The 21,869-nt window shown below is 47.6% G+C and overlaps 1 protein-coding gene and 1 long non-coding RNA gene across 2 annotated transcripts in view; one reads left to right on the forward strand and one right to left on the reverse strand.

Annotated features, from left to right (window-relative positions):
* LOC113267572 (uncharacterized) overlaps positions 1-21,869 on the reverse strand; it is a 108,329-nt gene that overhangs the window by 83,021 nt on the left and 3,439 nt on the right. The window contains exons 3-5 of the long non-coding RNA XR_008960266.1: positions 21,569-21,705; positions 17,369-17,550; positions 9,993-10,096 (exon numbers count right to left, since the gene is read on the reverse strand). This is a non-coding gene — a long non-coding RNA (uncharacterized LOC113267572). The remainder of the gene's footprint in view (positions 1-9,992; positions 10,097-17,368; positions 17,551-21,568; positions 21,706-21,869) is intronic.
* The window catches only part of SCNN1B (sodium channel epithelial 1 subunit beta), a 53,437-nt gene that overhangs the window by 7,385 nt on the left and 24,183 nt on the right, over positions 1-21,869 (forward strand). The gene's annotated exons all lie outside the window — the stretch shown is intronic.

The raw sequence follows: 21,869 nt of genomic DNA on the forward strand, positions 1-21,869 counted from the left end.
TTTCCTTGCAGACTTCTGGAACAACCCAGGCAGCCTTGCTTCCTCCTGATGTGCCAGGGAGCTCATTCCTGAGCCCAGGTCTGGAAGGAAGACTAAGATCAGGGAAGTCTGGTGCACCCTCCTGCAGCATCTGGCTCTGCGGACATTGGGGCTACAAGACAACCTCCCCAGACCAGCTCCCCCGCCCTCTGCAGGCTGATTCCTGAAATTCCACTGTGGGTCTCTCACCTCTGTCTCCGTGTGGCGTTTGTTGATTTTCCTGGTTGAAAGGCACCACTCCCCACCCCAGGTAGGATCACCTTTGTCCCTCCTCATGGTCTGTGCTGCACTGAGGAGCTGGATGAGGGCTTTGTTTAGTTTGGTGAGAGAGACCACAAAGAACCTTTGCGGTCTGCGTCTGTGGGCCCGAAGGCTGCCTTTCAAGGCTTTAGAGATGGGGCATGGGGGAGCTTGGCACATGGGAGGTGCTCCCTAATGGAAGGAGGGGCCGTGTACTGGGCCAGAGGAGTCCTGGTTTACGCCAGGCTGTTTGGGGAGACAGTTCCTGTCCTCAAAGGTCCTCGAAGCGTGACCACTGAGGTTTACCCAGAGTCCTCGAGAGGCAGTTTGTTTAAGGGTTGAGTTTGGAAGTCAGACAGTTTGGCATTGGAGCTGGGCTGTGTGTGACCTTGAGCTTGATACTTAGCCCCTGAGCCCCAGTACTGGCCTGTGGACTGGGGACAGTAGCAGCTCCCGTGAGGGCTCTCTGTAAGCTAAGTGCACAGCACCTTAGCTCAGGGCCTTCGGGTCCCCCCGTCACCCGCCTCACCCTTCTCACTGCTCCAGTGAACTCCAGAAAGGCTGCACCATTCTGCGGGGCTTCGAGAGTGGAGGAGGGTGGGGCTGTGGGAGGAGAGGCCAGCCCTGAGAGGCCAGGAGGAGCACCTTCAGCTGGAGAACTCAGGGAAAGTTGAAAGATCAGAACTGGGCCTGGCTGTGTGTATCCAGGGAGGGGTGATGTTCAAGTGGAGAGCAGACTGGTTCGTTGCAACTCGCAGGCTGTTGGAACAGAAGCTGGTCTGACGCCTCTGACGCTAGATGACATGGGTGGCAGCCTGCCCCGGGATGCTGGGCCTGGTGAGCAGGTCTCCCCCCAACACACATACAGAGGGCAGAACCTGGAGGAGTAGCGTGGTGGTTGGGGGGCAGTGGGAGAACAACATCTCCCAGCATTTAAGGAGTGTTTCCTGAATGCTACTACATTCATCCACAGGGATTTAAACTCCTAGAGCGCAAGGTTTTGTCTGTTTTCTTTACTGCTTCGCCACTGCCGCGGCGGGCCAGGCATTGGACCTACAGTGCTGAGCAAGCTACATCTCCCAGCTCCCAGGACCCTCCTCTGAGACTCCCTCTCCATCCTCGTGCCGACTCCCAAACTCCCACTGGGGCCCACCATTGGCTCGACGGGTGGGGCCGACTTCTTGTCGATCTTATGATCTAGTTGGCTGAACACCCCAGCCTAAAGACCGCTCCCCAAAGTCAGACAGCTCTCCAGAGCTTGTTGTTCCCTCGAGGTGTTGCCACTCCATCCAGGAACCATGTTGCTTTGCTTGCCTTACACACGGGGATGAACTGGCTTCAGTTTCTCTTCCAACATGTGTACATTCCATGCCAGGCTCATGCATTATTTCACAGAATTCTTTGAGCAGCCATAAAGGGTAGGTACACATCTTCTTCCCATTTGACCCCTGGAGACACCAGGTCTCTCACTGCATGATCTCATTCTATCTTTGCCACAATCCAGTGAAACAGGATGTATCGTTGTCTGTATTTTGCAGATAAGAAAATGGGCTCAGAGAGGTTAAGTAACTTGCCCAAGGTCACACAGAACTAGCAAATGGTGGGGCTGGGATTCAAACCGAAACAAACGATCTGACCACAGAGCCCACTCCGCTTTCCCTATCCTGCCTCTCCTGGGCTTCCAGGTGTTATTTGAGAAGTGGGTGCGGAGGAGGAGTGGAAATTTTTACTCCATGACTTGGTTCTTGAAGCCCTTGGCTCACCTGCAGCCAAGTGTAAGGTTTCAGCTGTTTGCTTCCCAGGAACTACCCTGGGTCACCGTGCGGGTAAGGATTCAAATCCCTCCCAGCAGAGAGGGGCCGCCCAGAGCCTAGCTTGCGTGTGGCTTTGACTCTTGGAGAAGCAGCCCCTTACCTTCCTGGGCACCCAATTCATAGCCTCTAAATTTCCCTGGAGTCCTGGCTTCCTCCTGCCCAGGGGCTGGGCCTATGTCCCAATGACTCAGTTCCAAAGCTTGGGCCCAAGGCCCAGAACAGCACGCTGGATTTTAGAGGTTTGCAGGAAATGAAGACTTAGCTGGAGAAAGGGGGCCAAGGGCCCTTTCCCCCTTTCTTGTCTTTGATTCATGCCTTTCACTTAGTATTTGAGGAGGAAGATGCTCACTTCATAAACTCCAGTGCAGTGGACCCTACTTTGTGGATTCAGGGCACAGGGAGCTCAGCTGACCCAGCACTCATAGAGTGCTGACATAGGACAGGTACAGCGAGCCACGTTTGGCCTGACTTAACTCATTTAATCTGCACAGTACCACTATCCAGTAAGTATATCATTGTTGTCACCATTGTCATCACTGTCATCACCTCCTTCATCGTCATCCCTGCCACCATTATCACCTTCATCACTGTCACCATCACCTTCATCACCATCATCTCCATCATCATCATCATCCCCATCATCCCCATCATCACCATCATCATCATCCCCATCATCACCTTCAACACCTTCATGACCATCAACATCACCTTCATTACCATCATCATCATCCCCATCATCACCAGCAGCAACATCATGGTCACCCACACGGCTTCCCAGACCCAAGGCCCAATATGCAGATGGGGAAACAGACCCAGAAGACATGACATATCCATCTCCTAGAAAGACGGTTAAGAGTTTGGGCTCCAAAGTCTGAAAGACCCAAATTTGATTCCTAGTTCTGACACCTAGTTGTGTGACTTTGAGCCAGATATCTAACCTCTCTGAACCTCAGAGTCCTTGTCTGTAAAACGAGGGTGATCACAGTTCCTGCCTCATGGGGTTGTGATGAATGTCACATGAGCTGGTGCAGGTAAGCCTTGGCACAGGTCCTGGCTCAGATCATAAAAGCAAAGCAAACATAGGGAAACACTCTGGTAAGGAGAGAGCTTGAGTGTTTGGCTAGGAGTTCCCAGCAGCCCTGGATGGTGAGGGGCAGGTGCTACCCAGCGTGAGAACGGGCAGTGGAGGGCCAGCTCAGGGCAACCTGGAGGCAGAACTGGAGGAGAATGGAGAAAGGAGGTCCTAGGAGGAACCAGCCACTTCCTGCTTCTGACCCAAAGCCTTCCCCAAAGCTGCCAGCCTGGCCCCTACCATCCATGGTGGCATATCCTGCTGGGCCCTAATCCCTTTTTGAAGATGTAGTTCTAGACTGCAGTAATAGTGAGCATCCAAGGTCAGTCCTGTGCCAAGCAACCGTGAGCATTTCCAAGGCTGCTGTGAACAGCTATGTGGGCTGTGTGCTCCACAACTCCATGGGTATCATTCACGTAGACTACTATGATTGATGCCACCTAGAGTTGTGCAGTACACAACCTGCACAGCTGTCTGGGGGCAGCTCTCTGAGCCTCCTTCTTCCTGGAGAGGGTGCAGAATCTCTCTTGGGTGCCCCAGGTCTGGCTGCAATTCAAGGCAGAGAAGATTGAGTGGTATCTAGATGCCATTTGAGATACAGAGAGACCACATGTGCTGCCTAAGGCTTGTCCTTGATACGATTGTGTCTGGCATTGTGGTGACTGGTGATGGTGATGGTTATTTCTTTTTAAAAGATTTTATTTATTTATTCGACAGAGATAGAGACAGCCAGTGGGAGAGGGAACACAAGCAGGGGGAGTGGGAGAGGAAGAAGCAGGCTCATAGCAGAGGAGCCTGATGTGGGGCTCGATCCCATAACGCTGGGATCACGTCCTGAGCAGAAGGCAGATGCTCAACCGCTGTGCCACCCAGGCGCCCCGATGGTGATGGTTATTGATTGTCCTTAACATAGATTATTGGGAGCCCGTAAAGCAAAGTGGTTATGAAAGCAGGCTCTGGAGTCAGACAGACATGGGTTCAGTTCTGCTCTGCTACTCTCACTGTGTGACTTTGGGTGAATCATCTGACTTCTCTGTGCCTCAGTCTCCTCATCTAAAAAACAGATATATAAAAAAAATAAAAAACGGGTGTCTAATAACATACATAGGCATGTACTAGTTCTCTGGCACAGAGCTGCTGTGAGGACACAAGATGACGTGGGCCAAGCTCTCCGCACGGTGCCTGCCATGCAGTTAAGTTGGTCACTACATGTTAAAACTCAGTGATGGCACCAGCCGGGGGGTGGGGCTTGGAGTCGCCCATTGGAAGGCAGCTCCCTGAAATCTTGCCAGGGTGATGAAGGATTGGGGGCCCGATCTGAAGTCTATGGCCCAGAGCCAGACCAAGCCAATACTTGACTGGGCCTTGTCAACACCACCTTTTCATAATCAAGTGCTCCTAAGGTTGCAGAGATTGTGTCGTCGGGGAGATCGTGTGGGAAAATGCCGGGAAGGAGAAGGCCTGCACTCCCGGCCTTCATGCCCTCCATTCATTCCTCTAGCCCAGGGGTCAGCCAACTATGGTCCCAAGACCTGGCTCGGCCCACCATCTGTCTCTGTGCAGCCCGTGACCTAAGAATGGTTTTTTTGTGGTTGAAAAAACCAAGAGAGGGGCACCTGGGTGGCTCAGTCAGTTAAGTGGCTGTCTCCTGATTTCGGCTCAGGTCATGATCTCGGGGTCGTGGGATCGCGCCCCACATTAGGGTCCGTGCTCAGCAGGGAGTCTGCTTGTCTCTCTCCCTCCGTTCCTCCCCCTGCTTATGCATGCTCTCTCTCTCAAATAAATAAAATCTTTAAAAAAGAAAAAAATCAAGAGAAAAGTAATATTCTATCAACGTGCAAATTAAATGAAATTGAAAGTGCAGCATTCATAAATAAAGTGTGTCGAAACACAGCCGCGCTCAACTGTTTCCTCTTACCTCTGGCTGCTTTTGCATTATCGTGGCTGCGCGGGGTAATTGTGACAGACCGTGAGAGCTTGAGCTAGTACTGCCTGGCCCTTTACTGCTGCAGCCTGACCATTCCCTAACTCTTGCTGCACACTGGAATTACCTGGGGAGCTTTTTAAGAGCGCTGGGCTCATGCCCCAGACCAAGGCTCTCAGGCAGTCTGGGGATGGGAATCAGGTGTCAGCGTGTCTCAAAGATCTACAGGTGATTCTGTTATGCAGCCACGTTTGAGAACCTCTGTCCCAGCCCTTCTTGAGTCCCTACTGTGTGTGCGCCCTTTGCCATGCCTGGGAGGCCTGTGAGCACGTTTGCACGCTGGCGCACCATGGGTCTCAGGCTGTGTGACCCACACAGTAATTTTTAAATTAGGCAGTTTCACTTAGGCATCTGGGTTTCCAGACGCTCTTGGAAAATGGGAAGATCTGGGCCTCCTGAGCTCACATTTCCCAATGGCAATAATCAGCTGGAGCTGATGTGACTTCATTTTTTGGGGCGTCACCTGCTTGGCCCCTGAAAGCATTTGAGCATGAGATTCCTTGGCTTACCGGTGGGGGACTCTGGCCAGCGCGTCTCAAATTTTAACACGCACGCACGTGCCCTGGGGTCTTGGCAAGTGCAGATTCTGATCCGGTACAGCAAGTGGGGCTGGAATGTTCATCTCTAACAAGCTGTGAAGAACGCTGATCGGGGGTCCTGGCGCTGTACTTTGAGTAGGAGGCTGAAGGCCTCCAGTCTCAGACTTCAGCATGGCCCAGAGTCTCCTGGGCGGCTGATCAAACCCAGAGATTCTGATTCAGGAGGTCTGGGGTGGGGCGTGAGGACTTGCCTTTCTAACCAGTTCCCAGGTGATTCGGCCGCCCCTGGTCTGGGACCAGACTCTAGGAGCCATTGTTCTCAGCTGTGCACTGTGTGGTGACCCATTGGTTCTCACCTGGGGTGAGGGTACTCCGAGGTCCCCCCGACCGGATGTTTGTTCCCTCTGAGGTCAGACTCCTTGACACTCAGCTGTTGCCAAGGGAATAAGGTCTTTGCTGACTTCTTTAGTCAATTGTCTCGTTGACCAGACCCAAGTGGCTTCCTCAAGTTCAAACCCACTATTTAAAGACATAGTGGGGGACCTGGAGACGGGAGAACTTTCTGTCCATGTGTTGCAAACCTCTTCCCCATTCCAAGGCGTTCTGATCTGTGCATCTTACCACAAAGGCCGCCTTCAGGGAGGTCTTGAATTAGATACCACGGGAGGGGGAGCCCTGCTCAAGCAGATCGGAGCCCCAGATATGGGGTATTGGGTGGGCCCAGGCCTTTAGCTCCAGGCCTCTAGCCACAGGCTGTGGCTGCTGTTGCTTCAGGGACATGGGCAGGGCCCTCTCTCTGGTCAGGCTGGACCCAGTGCCATCCGCCACGACTGCCTTGAACGAGAATGACCACCCAGGCCAGGGCCAGTTCCCTGAAGTCCTTGAACTTGAGAGGGCAGGCAGCCAGATCTGGATGGGTGAGCTTAAGAGGATGAGAGATTATGAATTATTTCACTCGCTTCCTGGACCCTCGAGAACAGGGACTCACTGACTGCAGGAGCTCTTTGCCTCCAGGAGCCAGAAACCCCTGCCTGCTGTCAGGCCCACGCAGAGCCTTCAAGTCCCATAGGACAGGACAGCACCCAGAGTGGCCCCTGCAGAGGGCAGGTGCACTGGGGAGCCTCAGACAGCCGCTGTGCAAACTCCAGCTCTCCACTCACCAGCCCGGCAACCTGGGGCAGTTGGCTGTGCTAAGGATGCTGCGATTCCTTGCAGGACTGACTTGAGGATTACAGGAGAAGGTGTGGGTAAAGTCCAGTGACCATTCCTGGCACACGTTAGGTGCTCAACCAAGGGGAGCTGCTATCATCAACATAATAGTAGATGTTAGTTGTGATCATTTAGTTATGTAAACCGTTCTGCCACCGTCTCCCTCCCATTTTCCTGCAGCCTGGCAGACAGAACCTTGCTTATGCTCAAACAAACAAAAAAAGCACCCATTTGGCAGCAACTGTATTCATTTTTACATTCATTTCCTATTTAAGTGCCTCCTGTGTGCGGCCACGGTTCCAGGTGGGTGCTGTCCAGTATAAATATAACACAAGCCACAAAATCTGAGCTACATAAACAACTTAAAAATTTTCTGAGAGCCATACTTTTTTAAAAAAGAAAAAAGACACAGGTGAAATTAATTTCTATATTTTATCAAGCCCATATATTCCAAGTATTGTCAACATGAACATGTCATCTGTATTTAGAATTACTAATGAGATTTTTAATTTAAAAAAATTTTTTTGAGATTTTATTTATTTATTTGACACAGAGAGAGAGGGGGGCAGGCAGAGGGAGAAGAAGGCTCCCGACTGAGCAGAGAGCCCAGTGTGGGGCTTGATCCCTGGACCCTGGGATCATGAGCTGAGCCAAAGGCAGACTTAACCGAGCCACACAGGCGCCCCTCATTTTTATGATTTAATCTGCACGCCAAACCCAATGATGTAGTACTAGTCTCTGCTTGTTTTACAGTTGGGACAGTCAGGGCACAGAGAGAAGTCAGTGCTACAGGGTCCCGCAGCAAGAAAGTGACAGAGCTGGGATTCAAACCCAGGCTCTTAATGACCCCATGCTGGAGGGAAGCGAGGGGAATAAAAGGGAAGCAAGGGGAATAAAAGGAGACATGTAGGTCGGGGCCATATCGTAAGTCATCGTCAAAGCCGGCGGAGAGTTTAGCCCTCCTTGCACAGACACCTGGAGCCCTTGACAGTTTCTGACAGGAATGGGACACAGACAGCTGAGCCTCCAGGAAGTGCGGTCCCAAAATGGAATCATTCATTTACCAAGCGAGGGAAACTCCCCTTCTAGCCCCTGTTCTTTCTAAAGCAGCCTCGCAAATAAGAATGTAACCTTAGCAGCCAACCCCACGTTTTCATCTTTCTTTCCCCTCATAATAGCCAACATTTAGTCAACACCATACCAAGGGCTTTACCAGCATTAATCTCATTGTAATCCCCACGGAAAAAAAAGCCCAGTGAAGGCAACACCGCCGCTGGCCCCATTTACAGATGAGACAACAGAGGCTCAGAGAGGTGATAGGATGTGTCCAAGACACCACCCAAGTCCACGGCAGGCTCACTCCAAAGCCCACCATTTTGATAATAATAGAATAATTTATGTGTCCCAAAGGGAACGAGAGAGAGCAGCTATAGAGCAGGACCTACTATGTGAGCCTCAAAATATTATCATATTGACATTACTTTGGGGACTATAGTTGGGAACACTGCATTTTATTCCCAGTGGAATAAGGAACCCCCACCTCCACCTCTACTCCCCGCACCCCTAGCACCTTCCAGGGCTGGGCGGGGACTGCCCACTCCAAGTTGCCTCCAGCCTTGGCAGGGAGAGAAGTAGGGAGCACATGAAACTGACCACATTCTTCCCTGCCAGCTGTCAACACACACCACCCACCCCGGGCAAGTGGCCACCGGCTTGGCTGTGGAGGGGCGGGGCTGTGGGCTCGTGGCCTCACCATTGGCACCCCCAAGTCATCCACCCCTTGGGACGAGGTGACACAGCTCCTGGCAGCCGGCCTGGTGGGAGAGGTGTTTTCTCATGTAACTGTGATCGTACAGGATAAAGGCTGGTGTAGCCAAGTCCTCAGCAATAAGGAAAGCAAACATAGCATTAAGACTCTGTCAACAAGAGTTTGGAAGACAGGAGCCATCCAGGATATGCAGGTTCTGAGGCTGCCACCTCCTCTAAAACCCATCTTTCGCTCACCCCCTCCCCAGGAGGAAAGGAAAGGTCTTCCTGTAGAACTTGGGGAAGAAAGGGTCAGGCTGCCAGAGACCCTGGGCAGATTTTCCTAATGGATAGAACAGCCCTCCCTTTGGGGGTTTATTCAATATTCTTGAATTAAAAAAAAAACTATAAGAAACAATTTTGGAGAATAGTTACAAATATTAGAACATAAGCTCAAGTGTACATCCAATCTGAACTTCCTAGCAAGCCTGCAGTGATCCCAACCAATCCAGAATCCCCCTCTCCTAGAGTTCCATCTACATTCTAGGAAGCCCACATTAAAAAAAGAAAAAAAAGAAAAGAAAAAAAAAACCTTCCCTAATTCCCAATGCCCTAATTACCACTTTTCCTGACAATCGATCTTTCCACATACACAAGGGTCCGGCTTCTCATTTTTCACCTTCACAAGGGTGCAAGAGTCAGACACATTCGGTAGAACCCGTACTTGGAATTTTGAGTGTGGACCTTGTGCCGGGCTGGTGATCCGCAGTGCGATGGTCTCTCGTGGGGCTGGGCCGGGGCGGTAGCCGCAGCTTCCCGTCAACCACGAGATCCCGAGAGCAAAGAGTCAATATGCTTCAACCATCTACACCCCCACGACCAGCCTGTTTCTCAATTTCAGCATGGTATCCAATCAAGTACACAAGATATTCAACACTTTGTCATAAACCAGGCTCTGTGTTAAACGGCTTTGCCGAATTGCAGGCTCATGTCGGTGTTCCGAGTACCAGTAAGGCAGGCTAGGCTGGACTGTGATATTCAGGAGGTTAGGAGTATGAAATGCATTTTTTTAAACCTTTTTGTTTTGCTTTATTTTTTTAAAGATTTTATGTATTTATTTATTTGAGAGAGAGAGAAACAGCACGAGAGAGAGCGAGCACGAGCGGCTGTTGGGGCCAGAGGGAGAGGGAGAGGCAGGCTCTCCACTGAGCACGGAGACCAACATGGGGCTCAGTCCCAGGACCCCGAGGTCACGACCCTAGCTGAAGGCAGACACTTAACCCACTGAACCACCCAGGCCCCCCGAAGTGTATTAAATGAATTTTTGACTTAGAATATTTTCAACTTACCACGGGCTTATCAAGACGTATCCCCAGTGTAAGTCGAGAAAGATCTGTAGTTATCATGTCGCCTTTATCAAGTAACATTCTCTCACAAGCCTTTTCCCATGTTGCTACAAAAAAAAAAATCATGTTCTCATTTATTATACAAGCAATATATGTTCATTATAAAAACATTGCAAAGCAGATTAAACTAAAAACATTCTTTTTTAATAACCCGGGCTCCTTCCACCCAAACATAATCACTGAAAACATTTTGGTTAATCTTATCCAAACTTTTTTTTCCTGTACACATAGTTACCATAATTAACCATCCTTAACAGCTCTCTAGTCTTTCATTGCGTGCCTGTACGGTAGTCTGTTCCATCCTTCTGCTCTGTTGTACATTTAGGTTTCCTTGCTGTGGGCATCTGTGTCCACACAGAGAAGCCAGGCAGTGAGAGTTTTGTCATTACAAAGGGTAATCCCCTTTGAAGCCCACCTGTGGCACCAGGTCACCAGGTGAGCAAGGAAATGACAAAGGAGGATCAGCAGGTCCTCCAAGATTTAGCATATTGGCCAAAGGCCAGATGAATGCTTGTTTCTCCTTTAAAAGGCCATTCAAGGGGGCGCGTGGGTGGCTCAGTCGGTTAAGGGTCTGCCTTCAGCTCAGGTCATGATCCTAGGATCCCAGGATCCCAGGTCCTGGGATCGAGTCCTGCATTGGGCTCCCCCATCTACTGTCTTAGAGTTTATGGTCTTCTGGTTGGAACGGCAGGACAAGTGTCAAGCTTCTCCTGGGATAGAGACCTTGTAGGAGAAACCTACAGAACGGGTTTTGTAAGAACACCCACCGCCTTGCACCACAGCTGGGGGGCTGTCTTTGAGTTGCAAACTGTGAGGTATTTTATCTAATCTGGTGAGTTTCCAGGCAAAGGAAGAGCCTTGCTGAGTCCGCCTCCCTGTGCAGTGTGGCGTGTGGAGATGGTTTTCAGATGGTGTGCCCACGAACATCTTTCATCTCAGCAGTAATTGTTTATGTTGAGGTGTATTAGAAAACATATATAATTAGTGACATCAGACCTGTGATTTTGTGGACACTCTGGCTTAGGACAAAGCTAAAGTAAGTGTTTAAGTAAAAACAAGAGTGAGTCAATGCTAAGAAAGATGGTGCCCAGGTACAAAGGCGGCACTCAACGCTTGAGCCCTTGTGCTTTGAGGAGTTCTTCCTGGGAACAGAGAGCCAGCCAGCCTTCCTCAGGTCCAGTTCTTGACCTGCCTTTGCTGCTAGAGCCTTCTGTCTTCAGAGACAGCTTTTCAGAGCTTTTTCATTCCTCCAGTGTAAGCTGGATCGAGAACCTGGAAGGTACTGGAAACAAATAGTCAGCACAGACGCATCATCCGAGTCCCTAAAACCCGCAAGCTAGTCTGGTCTGGTCTGGTCACTTTGGAACATGGAAGTCCTGTCCTGCAACCTCATGGTAACTGCCTCTGATGGTTTTGTCATCCGCACTATAAGTCGAGCGTTTCTTTTGGAAGTGAGATTTTTAAATGGATCTGTGTATTGGAGATTTCTTTGGACTTCGCATTATCACGTTGCCATGTGAAGGGGTCCCAGGGGTCTCCCGACCATTGTTGACGATCTTATTTATGTATGTGGGAGTCTTTAAAAAAAAAAAAAAGGAATGTTTCTAGGCTTTTGACTCTAAGCTCTTGGCTGGAGCTGCTAAAGGGGACTCTTGGGAAGTGGGTGACAGATGGTCACCAGGAAGAAGGTCTCCAGGACTGGTCTGTGCCCTCAGGATGTACTGAAGTTCAAGGTTCCTCATCCTTGGGGCCATTTTCCTCTGTGACCTTTATAACTTTCACCATCAAAAATATGAGTTCCCATATCATTTGCATATCACCATGAAAAGTGGAATGCCGTTTGTGTGGTTGGCATCACAGGGCATACATTTACTTAATGGCTGCCATTTTCTTCCCATATTTGGAAAGCAATCATATTTTTTTCAGTTGCATGGGCCCTTGAAAGAATAGAAGCTTGTAAGAGCTGGTGCATTTAAGTTGCTGTGAACCAGGCATGGTTCTAGGCACCCTTGGAGGTAGGTGTCATACTGTCCCCAGTATTCAGACGAGAAAAGGGAGGCACAGACATGCCATGTAGCTTGCCCAAGTTTGCACAGTGCAGCTGGACTCAAACCCAAAGCTTGGCTCCAGCACCTATGTCCTGAGCCAGCAGCCTGTACAATCATCCCAGGTTCACTGATGGTTGGGGAGGAAAGCAGGTGTAAGCAGCCGTTCTTGGGGCCCTGGATGCCTTGTTACCACCATGAGTGTGGACAAAGCATTTCCTCCCAAATGCCTCTTTCTTTTGGAGGCTGTGATTGGTTTCTGTGTGGTGCCTAAGAGGCACGGGTGTATGGTGTGTGAGCTCTGAGCGGTGGGGTCTCTGGCGCCCTAGGCCTCCACAGAGCTGATGGGGGTGAGGGGTGCAGGGAGGACCTCAGTGATGGCTTCGGGTCTGGAGACCAGACCAGGTTTTCTAAGGACTCTGCTCCTTGCAAGGCGTGGTCCGTGTTCTGTACCAGCAGCAGCTCGAAGTGCTTATCTGACGCCATGACTCATCTTTCATCCCAGGACCAGCCAGACTGGCACAGCAAGGCCACTCGGAGCTGGCGGGTAGACAGGATGGAGGCTGGCATAGGGTTAGGGTGGAGAAGGTGGCAGGCCCTTGCCCCACACGCTTTGCCCACTCCCCAACGCTGGCTTCCATCCAGGGTCACTGCTCCGTTCTGAGCTCTCCTGGGCTGTGTTCAGTGCCTGCAACATCGGCCCACTGGGCTCCTCTCCTTTCCTAACACCCCAGAGCACAAGGTTCATGTCCTAATTGGTCTCTTCAGGAAAGATGGTTTCATTTTGCTTGGGGACACAGGGAGAGTGTCATCTGCAGGACACACATCCCAGAAGGTGTGGGGAGGAAACTGCATGGGGTGGGGTCCCCTGTCCCCCAGTTTGACGCAGCTGGCCTTCCACAGGGAGCCGCAGCCATTCTTTCCCAAGGTGGCTCAGAATTAGCAAGCAGGAAGGGATGCTGTATTCCAGGTCCAGGTTCGGCCTCTCCGCCTGCATCCTTGAGGGCAGGCACTGGCTCCGTGGAGGGTTGGAATGAATCTACACCACCACAAGGTCTGGGTTAAGCAAAGGGATTTATGGGGAAACCCACAAGGCCAAAGTCAGCAGAGCAGAAATGTTTATGATCCTGAGGTTCCCCACCATCCTGCAGGGAGGCATGCCAGGGCCAAGGCGCCTGCTGAGGTAGGGAGGGCTCTGGTCCAGAGGAGGGGCCCCCAGCCCCCTGGATCTTCCTTCATATGGGACAAGTGTGGAACGTGGCCTCGTCAGTGGCTGTGTACACGGCTGCTGGTGCTGGCCAGGCTGGATGTAGGTGCAGCTGTTACAGAAGTTGTCTGGAAAGCCACTTGCCAGCCGTTGGAGACTGTGGGGACCACTGGAAATCTGGGGACTGTGGGATTTCCTGCCAGGGAAGGACCCAGGCCCGCAAGAAGCCGTCTGAGTGCCACTTTTCCAGTGGGCCATTTCTCTACAAATGACAGGCCTAGCAACCCAGGACAGCAATAATAATTCTGCTCCTTAAAACAACGATAACGATAGTAATTACAGTCACCATGTTTCAAGACTCACTATGTGCCAAGCACATGTACTTCCCACGCATTATCTCATTGAATTCTGACAACAACCTAGTAGGCACAGGTACTGTTATCCCCATTTTACAGATGAGAAAATTAAGACTTCGAGGGCCAACCTAATTATTGTCATGGATCGAGGCCCTCCCTTGAGAGACAGCAGAACCAGGCCCTAGCTGGGGTCTGACTGCCCTAACATAGGCCAAACCCTATGCCATCCACCCCCTGATGGGAATCTAAGTCACTTCTGGGTCCTTAACATCCAGCGTTTGCTGGCCTCCCCAGGGCTGTGGGATGCGCTTATCTGTGCCGTCAATGGGGATTCCTCACTGCCCTTTGAGGGTGCTCCCTGCCCTGTGGAATCCATCACCCCATCACAGAGTGAAACTACGGGATACCTACCAACCTGCCCCCGTGTCACCCCCAGATGCCACCCCACAATGTGGAGCAGTGACCCAAGGGTTTGCACCCCACCCACTCCCCAGCAGCCTGTCACTGGGCCCAGGGGGTCGTTTCCAGTTTGGGGGGATTATAGGGTTGCAAGCACTATCATTACAGTGAGCACGCACGTACACACACACACACGCGCGCACGCACGCACGCGTGAGCACACGCATACCCACACATTGCAGGCATGCACACCTGCATGCACCAAGAGTAGAACCACTGGGTCCAGGCTGTCACATTTTAAATGTTCTAGAGACTACCAAATACTCTCCAAATGACTACACCAGCTCCAACCCCAGTGACATGCAAAGGTGTGCTTTTCCCCAAAGCTTGGCTGATACACCTGGTGTTACAAAACACTTTAATCTCTGTGTATCTAATGCTGCCATACAGAATTTTTTTGACCAAACTCTAATCAGCATAAATTCTCAAATGTAATTGCTCTTTTTAATTTTTTTGGTTCTGTCCCTCTGGGCACGTAGGCTGTATAGAGGCAGGGATTAATTGATTTCTTTACTCGTTGTTTATTGCTAGAACAGTGCTGAGCACACAGTAGGGGCTTAGTAAATATTTATGGACTGAATAAACAAACAAACAGGTGAAACATTGACGCGATCCAAAATACAAAAGATGCAGAAGGAGTAACTCTGATTTCAAAAGCCTCCTTTCCCTTTCTGTGCCCCCCCACCCCGCCACCCAGTTCCCCTTCTTGAAGGCAATTCATGTTACTGCTTTCTTCTGTAGCCTCTCCAGCATAGGCTATGTCCACCCCAGTAAATGTCTCTATACTTCTATTTCCCTTCTTCTTTTTTTTTTTTTTTTTAACACAAATGCACATAGGCTTTATCTACTGTTCTGCCCTCTCTTTCTCACTTAACGATACACCTTGGGAGTATTCTCTGTCTCTGATCAGCTCAAATAAGACCATTGTGTCTCCCCTCCTGGAGGGGCCACTTTCTTATCCCCTCCATCAGTCACGCTGGTGTGATTTTATGGGAGGACCCCTAGATGTCGGTGTGCCGTAGCCTAGGGCAAATGGGGTGCATATGTACTCGTGGAGGAGGCGGCCGGCCCCACTGCTACGTTGCAAACTTCCTCAGCACCTGCCAGAGCGGGGGCAAGAAGTCAGGTGTCCCATCAACCCTGTCGGTAGAAGTGGCTGGAAGCCAGGTGACCTGGTTTCTGTATCCAGCTCTGCCTCTGACTGGCTTTGACGGTGGGTAAGTCCCTCTGGCTCTAGTTACCCTCTCTGTGAAATGGGCATAATTATGCCTGTCCCAACACACTTAAAAGGAGGGCATGAGGATATACGACAAAATCCTTCAGCCAGGTAGAAAACCACAGAGAATTTTCTAAAGGGTGATATGCAAGATGATTTTAAGTTCCTCTTTTGAGAGGGACTCTTTTTTAAAGAGCGAAATTATTTTAATAGGTATTAGGAAGATACAGCTAACACATCAAACTTATTTCACAAATACGGCATTGCAGTGGACTCATAGTATTGCTTAGGACAAGGCTGAATGTTTTTAAGCAAAAAAAAGTGAGTTCGGGTGATGTTATACGTTAAGTGAATAATGATCCTAGTGCTCCAGCAAGTTAGCAAACAGTGTGAGGGTGGGATGCAAATGGCTGATGTTCGGGAAATACTGAATTAACAAGTGGGGGGAGAAATAAAATCAAACTTACAGATACTTATATGGAGCCTGTTTTAAGGATGTCTTTCTACTTAATACAAACATATAGGACACAGTAAATCAGGTGCCAATAAACTTTTTCTGTAAAGGGCCTACTAGTTAATAGTTTACGTTTTGCTGGCCCTATATATAGTCTTTTTTTTTTTTTTAACAACTCTTCAGAAACATAAAAACCATTCTTAGCCTCAGGTTCCATATAAAAACGGGCCTTGGGCTAGATTTTGAGCTGAAATTTGCAGATTCTTGCAGTAAATTAAGGAGCTTATGGAACATCATAGCTGCTAGGGCCCCCAATACAGGTAAAACAACCTGAATGGGACCCACGTATTAGTGACTCTTGTTTATTCATTTATTTTAAGATTTTACTTATTTGAGAGAGTGTGTGAGCAGGGGGAGGAGCAGAAGGACAAACAGACTCCCTGCTGAGCATGAAGCCTGACACAGGGCTCGAGCCCACAACCCTGAGATCATGACCTGAGCCAAAGGCAGACACTTTACCGACTGAGCCAGCCAGGCACCCTGACTCTTATTTATTAATAACATTAATGTTCTACTTACCTTCCCCCTTTTCCAGTGTTGTAATGAACTCATGGATTTTTATGCATTTAATATGTTTCAATTAATTGCATTTTTTAGAAGGTGCTCAAATTCTCCCATCTTTGCCAGTAAGGACCCCTTCAAGGAGTCCTTTTGACTGACCCCAGTAGTCTCTGAGACCTTCCTTTGCTTTCTGGTATAAAATATCCCAGGCTCAGCCTGTACGTTTGCTGCACCAAAACTGCCATCAGCCATTTCTCCCAGAAGCCCTGGTTCCTTTTCGTCGGAATGGTATTTAGAGACCAAAATCTGGGCGCCTGGAATGCACCTAATATTTGCATTTATAAATAGAAACGATGCCCAGGGTATGTCCTGGCCCCTGGAGAGATTCCAACTGCTCCCCTAAAAGACCCTTTTCACCGTCTCCAGCCCGGTACATTGAACCCCATCCATGACTCCAATCCTGGCCAGGTGTTCAAGAACAATGAGTCAGTCATGTTCTGGGGCTGCCTGCCCTAGCGGAGGCAGAAACATGAAAGATTTCAATAACCAGAGTCAAATCCATTTTCAGGCCAACCTGCAATTAACAATGAAAATCCAGCTACCCAGAACTCTTATTCCCTGATAACCTTGGATAATTGAGGTTTTACTGCAAAAAATAAGTGCAGGGGATTTTAATAAGAGCATCTGACCTACAATTTACAGGGGTCATAAAGTCAGATGTCCACATAAGCCAAAGCAGGGAATTTTAAAAATGAGTAAAGATGAGCTGAGGAAAAGAAAATAGAGAATAGGGGGGGATATGGGGTGGGCCAGGAAGCACATGCTCCATCTTAAGGAGGGAAGGGCTGCCACTATTCAGTTCGGGTAAAATGTTGCCACATGGGGACAACAGTCAGATATTTGTGATTTTTCAAAACATAAAAATCTAGATTTTTTAAGATATGAACTCTCATAATTGTGAAACAGCAATGGATTTAAGTGTTTCATTAGAACTTTAAATATGTTATATACAGTACCTCACCTCCATTTTAAATATAGTGTTTGAGGGACACCTGGGTGGCTCAGTCAGTTAAGCATCTGCCTTCTGCTCAGGTCATGATCCCGGGGTCCTGGGATCAAGTCCCATATCAGGCTTCTTGCTCAGCGGGGAGTCTGCTTCTCCCTCTGCCTGCCGCTCCCCCTGCTTGTGCTCTCTTTCTCTCTCTGTCAAATAAATAAATAAAATCTTTAAATATATATATACATAGTGTTTGAAAAAAAAGCAATGTTTGGTGAGTTTTTACAAATGTATACATCCAACTCACCACCTTCTCACCCAGGACAGAGAATAGTTTCAATTCCCAAAAGTTCGCTTGTGTGCTTTTCTAGTCAATCCAGTATTTACCCCAGACCCAGGAATCACCGATCTGCTTTCTGTCCCTAGAGATTAGTATGTCTTTTCTAGGGCTTCATAAAAATGGAATCAGATGGTATGTACTCTTCTATGTCGTGCTTTTTAAACTCAGCATATTTCCTTTTTTTCTATCCACCCGTGTTGGTGTATGGATCAATAGTCAGTTCCTTTTTACTGGTGACTAGTATCCCATTGTATGGATGTGCCACAATTTATTTATTCACCTGCCGGTGGCTGTTTGACTTCTTTCCAGTTTGGGGTTATTAATGAAAAAGCCTGCTATGAATAAATATGTGCAAGTCTTTGTGTGAACGTGTTTACATTCTCTTGGATAATTAAAAGTGGAATTGGTGGGTCATACGATAAATGTCCATTTAGCTTTCTGAGAAACTGCCGAACTGTACCATTTTGCATCCCAACCAGTTGGGGAGGAGAGGTCTAAATGGCTCCATGTTCTCGCTAACACTGGGAATTGTCCGTCCTTCTAGGAGGTGGGAAATGGGGTCTCCCTGCGGTTTTGATTTACATTTCCCCATGACTAATTATGTTAACCATCTTTTCATGTGCTTATGGGCCATTCATGTATCTTCTTGTACGAAGCGTCTTTTCAAATGTTTTGTGCATTACTTTGTTAGGTTGTTTGTCTTCTTATTCGTTGTTAAGAATTCTTTATTCTGCGTACAAATTCTTTGTCAGACATACTACTTCAAGTGTTTTCTCCTAGAGTCCTGCTCTTTCGTTTTTTTAACAGTGTGTTTTGAAGAGCAGATTATTTTACTGTTTTAATAAAATACAACTTACAGGGTTTTTTTTTTCTTTCATGATTCATGATGTCAGTGTCCTATCTATAAGAGCTTTGCCTACCCTAAGATTGCACAGATTTTCTCCTACACTTTGGATGTTTTATAGTTTTAGCTCTCGTGTTGAGGTCTCTGATCCATTTCAAGTTAATTTTTGTATGATGTGGGGTAGGAGTTGAGGTTCACTTTTTCTTACATGGACCTCCATTCACTCCAGCATCTCTTGTTGAAAAGACAATCCTTTCTGCATTGAGTCAGCTTGGCACTCTGTAAATCTATGTCCTTACTCTCTCTTCTATTCCATTGATCAAGATGTCCATCATGACACCAATATCACACTGTTCTGATTATTGTACTTTATGCTACGTCTTGATATCAGATAGTGTATGCCCTTCAACTTTGTTCTTCCTTTTCAAAACTGGGTTTTTTTCCCTATCGTAGTTCTTTTGCTTTTTCATATAAAGTGGAGAATCAGCTTGTCAATTTCTGCAGAAAGTCGATGGTATTTTGATTAGGATTGAATCAATTCCAGAGATTAATTTAGGGTTGACATCTTAACAATATTGAGTCTTATGACCCATGAACATGGTATACCTTTCCATTAGGTTTTCTTTAATTTGAGTAATATTTTTTTTCTTTTTCTTTTTTTTGAGAGAGGGGGTGGGGAAGAGCAGAGGGAGAGAGAGAATTGTAAGCAGGCTCCACAGCCAGCTGAGAGCCTGACATGGGGCTTGATCTCACAACCCTGAGATCATGACCTGAGCTGAAATCAAGAGTCGGACCCTTAACTGAATGAGCCCCTCAAGCGCCCCTTAATTTGAGTAATATTTTTTAAAAACCACTAAGGATGACAAGACAATTAAATGGGGGAAAAGAATAGTCTTGCTGTTGGGACAAGTGGGTATCCACATGCCAAAGAATGAATTTGAACCTCACCCCACTGACAAAAATTAATTCAAACTAGGGGCACCTGACTGGCTCAGTTGGAGGAGTGTGTGACTCATGATCTCTGGGTTGTGAGTTTGAGCCCCACATTGGGTGTAGAGATTACTTAAATAAATAAAACTTTTAAAAAATTAATTCAAATTGGATCAAAGACCTAAATAGAAGAGGTAAAATTATAAAACCCTTAGAATAAATCAAAGGAATAAATCTTTATGACCTTGGATTATGCAGTGGATTCTTAGAGATGACACCAAAGCATGAGCAATCAAAGAAACAGACAAATTGGGCAGCATCAAAATTAAAAACTTTTGTGCTTTAAAGGAGGTAAAAAGATAGCCTCAGAATTGAATATTTTTGCAAATCCTATATCCACTAGAGGACTTCCATGGAATATATAAATAATTCATACCACCTAATAATAAAAACACAACCCAATTAAAATATGATCAAAGCACCTGAATAGATATTTTTCCAAAGATATATTGGCCATATAGTGGCTATATTGGCCAAGAGCACGTGAAAAGATGGGCAACATCATTGGCTGTCAGGAAAATGCAAATAAAACTAGAATAAGATGTCCCTTCACCCCCACTAGGATGGCTAGAATGATTTTTTTTTTTTTTTTAGTGAATGATAACAAATGTTGGAAGAGGATGTGGAGAAATTGGAATCCTCGTACACTGCTAGTGGAATCTGAAAATAGTGCAGGCACTTCCGAAAACAGTGTGTCAGTTCTTCAAAAGGTGAAAACAAAGAATTACCATACTATTCAGTAGGTATATCCACTTGTAGGTATCTACCCAAGAGACATGAAAACGTATGTCCACACAAAGACATGTACAGGATTGCTTATAGCAGTATTACTCCAAATAGCCAAAAACTTAAAACAATATTGATGATCATCAACTGATGCATGGATAAATAAAATGTGGTATATTCCATAATATGGATATTCTTTGGCAATAAAAAGAAATGAAGTACGGATCCATGCTACAACATGGATGAACCTGAAAGGCATAATGCTAAGAGAAAAAGACCAGTCACAAAAGACCACGTTAGGTTTGGTTCCATTTATATGAAATGTCCTGAAGAGGCAAATCTATCGACACAGACTGACCCTGGGGCTGGGAAGGGTGGAGGGAGAAATGAGGAGTGACCCTAATGGATACAGAGTTTTTCTTGGGGGGAGGGAGATGAAAATGCTTTAAAATGTATTGGGATGGTGGAGCAACTCTGTGAATATACTAAAATCCACCGAATTCTACACTCTAAATGGATGAGTGATAGGGTATGTGAATTATAGCTCCACAAAGTTGTTATTTCTAAATGAGAATAATAAAAATGAATACTGTGCCCACAATAAAAACCACTTTTGCAAACCCAAGACAGCTCCTAGGTCGCACGAGTTGCAACGTTTCATTCAGAAGGTTCAGAAGAACGGACCATAGGAAGAGCATTTGTGTGTCCCTTTGTCAAGATAATAGGTAAAGACATGCACCTGTGTTCCCAGTTGTCCTCTCACCAAGAGACTCAGTCAAATCTCAGGACAAACTTGTCTCCGAAAGCAAGTGTGTGTTTCCCCTTATAAGAAATCGGTTGTACACAACATTCATTGTTGTATTTGAGGCCAGGAACGTTTACCAACAGTTCGGGCCAAGGTGTTGACGCAGTCTGGGACTCTCTGAAGCATGACCGCCGCTTCCGAGTCCATGAGCGGACCCGATCTCCCCTTGGCTTGTTCGGATTGGTTTGAGCCATAAGCGGAGTTAAAGCTTTCTGCACAAGCTGTGTATACATTCCAAACACAGACCATCTATCACCTTGGGGGTGAAATCTGATGGGAACAACATAAAATTGTTTGCAGCACTGATTGAGTTTTACTTGGTTAATGGCCCAAAGGACCAAACGAGGTAGGAGATAAGCCGGTATATTCCACAGACTTCTGTCGTTCATTACTTCTCTCACAGTGTTTGCTGCGTGGCGTACTATTGTTCACTGGATCTTTTTCCTTAAACACATTTCCCGTTTTGTTTTTTAACTTAAGTGTATTTGTGAGCGGAAAGCGAAGGCCAGTATCTCTTACCATGAATAGGAGATCCTTCTTAAAAAGAAACCCCATCAGGGCGCCTGGGTGGCCCAGTCGGTTAAGTATCTGCCTTCAGCTCAGGTCATGATCTCAGGGTCCTGGGATCCTGGGGTTGAGTCCCGCGTCAGATGAACCTGAAAGACATAATGAGCTGAGCTCAGCTCCCTGCTGAGCAGGGAGCCTGTTTCTCCCTCTGCCCCTCCCCCCCTGCTCGTGCTCTCTCTCTCTCTCAAATAAATAAATAAATAAAATCTTTACAAAAAAAGAAACCCAGTGAAAACAGAATGATGTGAATTCC

The sequence above is a fragment of the Ursus arctos genome, unplaced genomic scaffold (genome assembly GCF_023065955.2).
Source record: "Ursus arctos isolate Adak ecotype North America unplaced genomic scaffold, UrsArc2.0 scaffold_2, whole genome shotgun sequence".
In the NCBI taxonomy this organism is placed as follows: Eukaryota; Metazoa; Chordata; class Mammalia; order Carnivora; family Ursidae; genus Ursus; species Ursus arctos.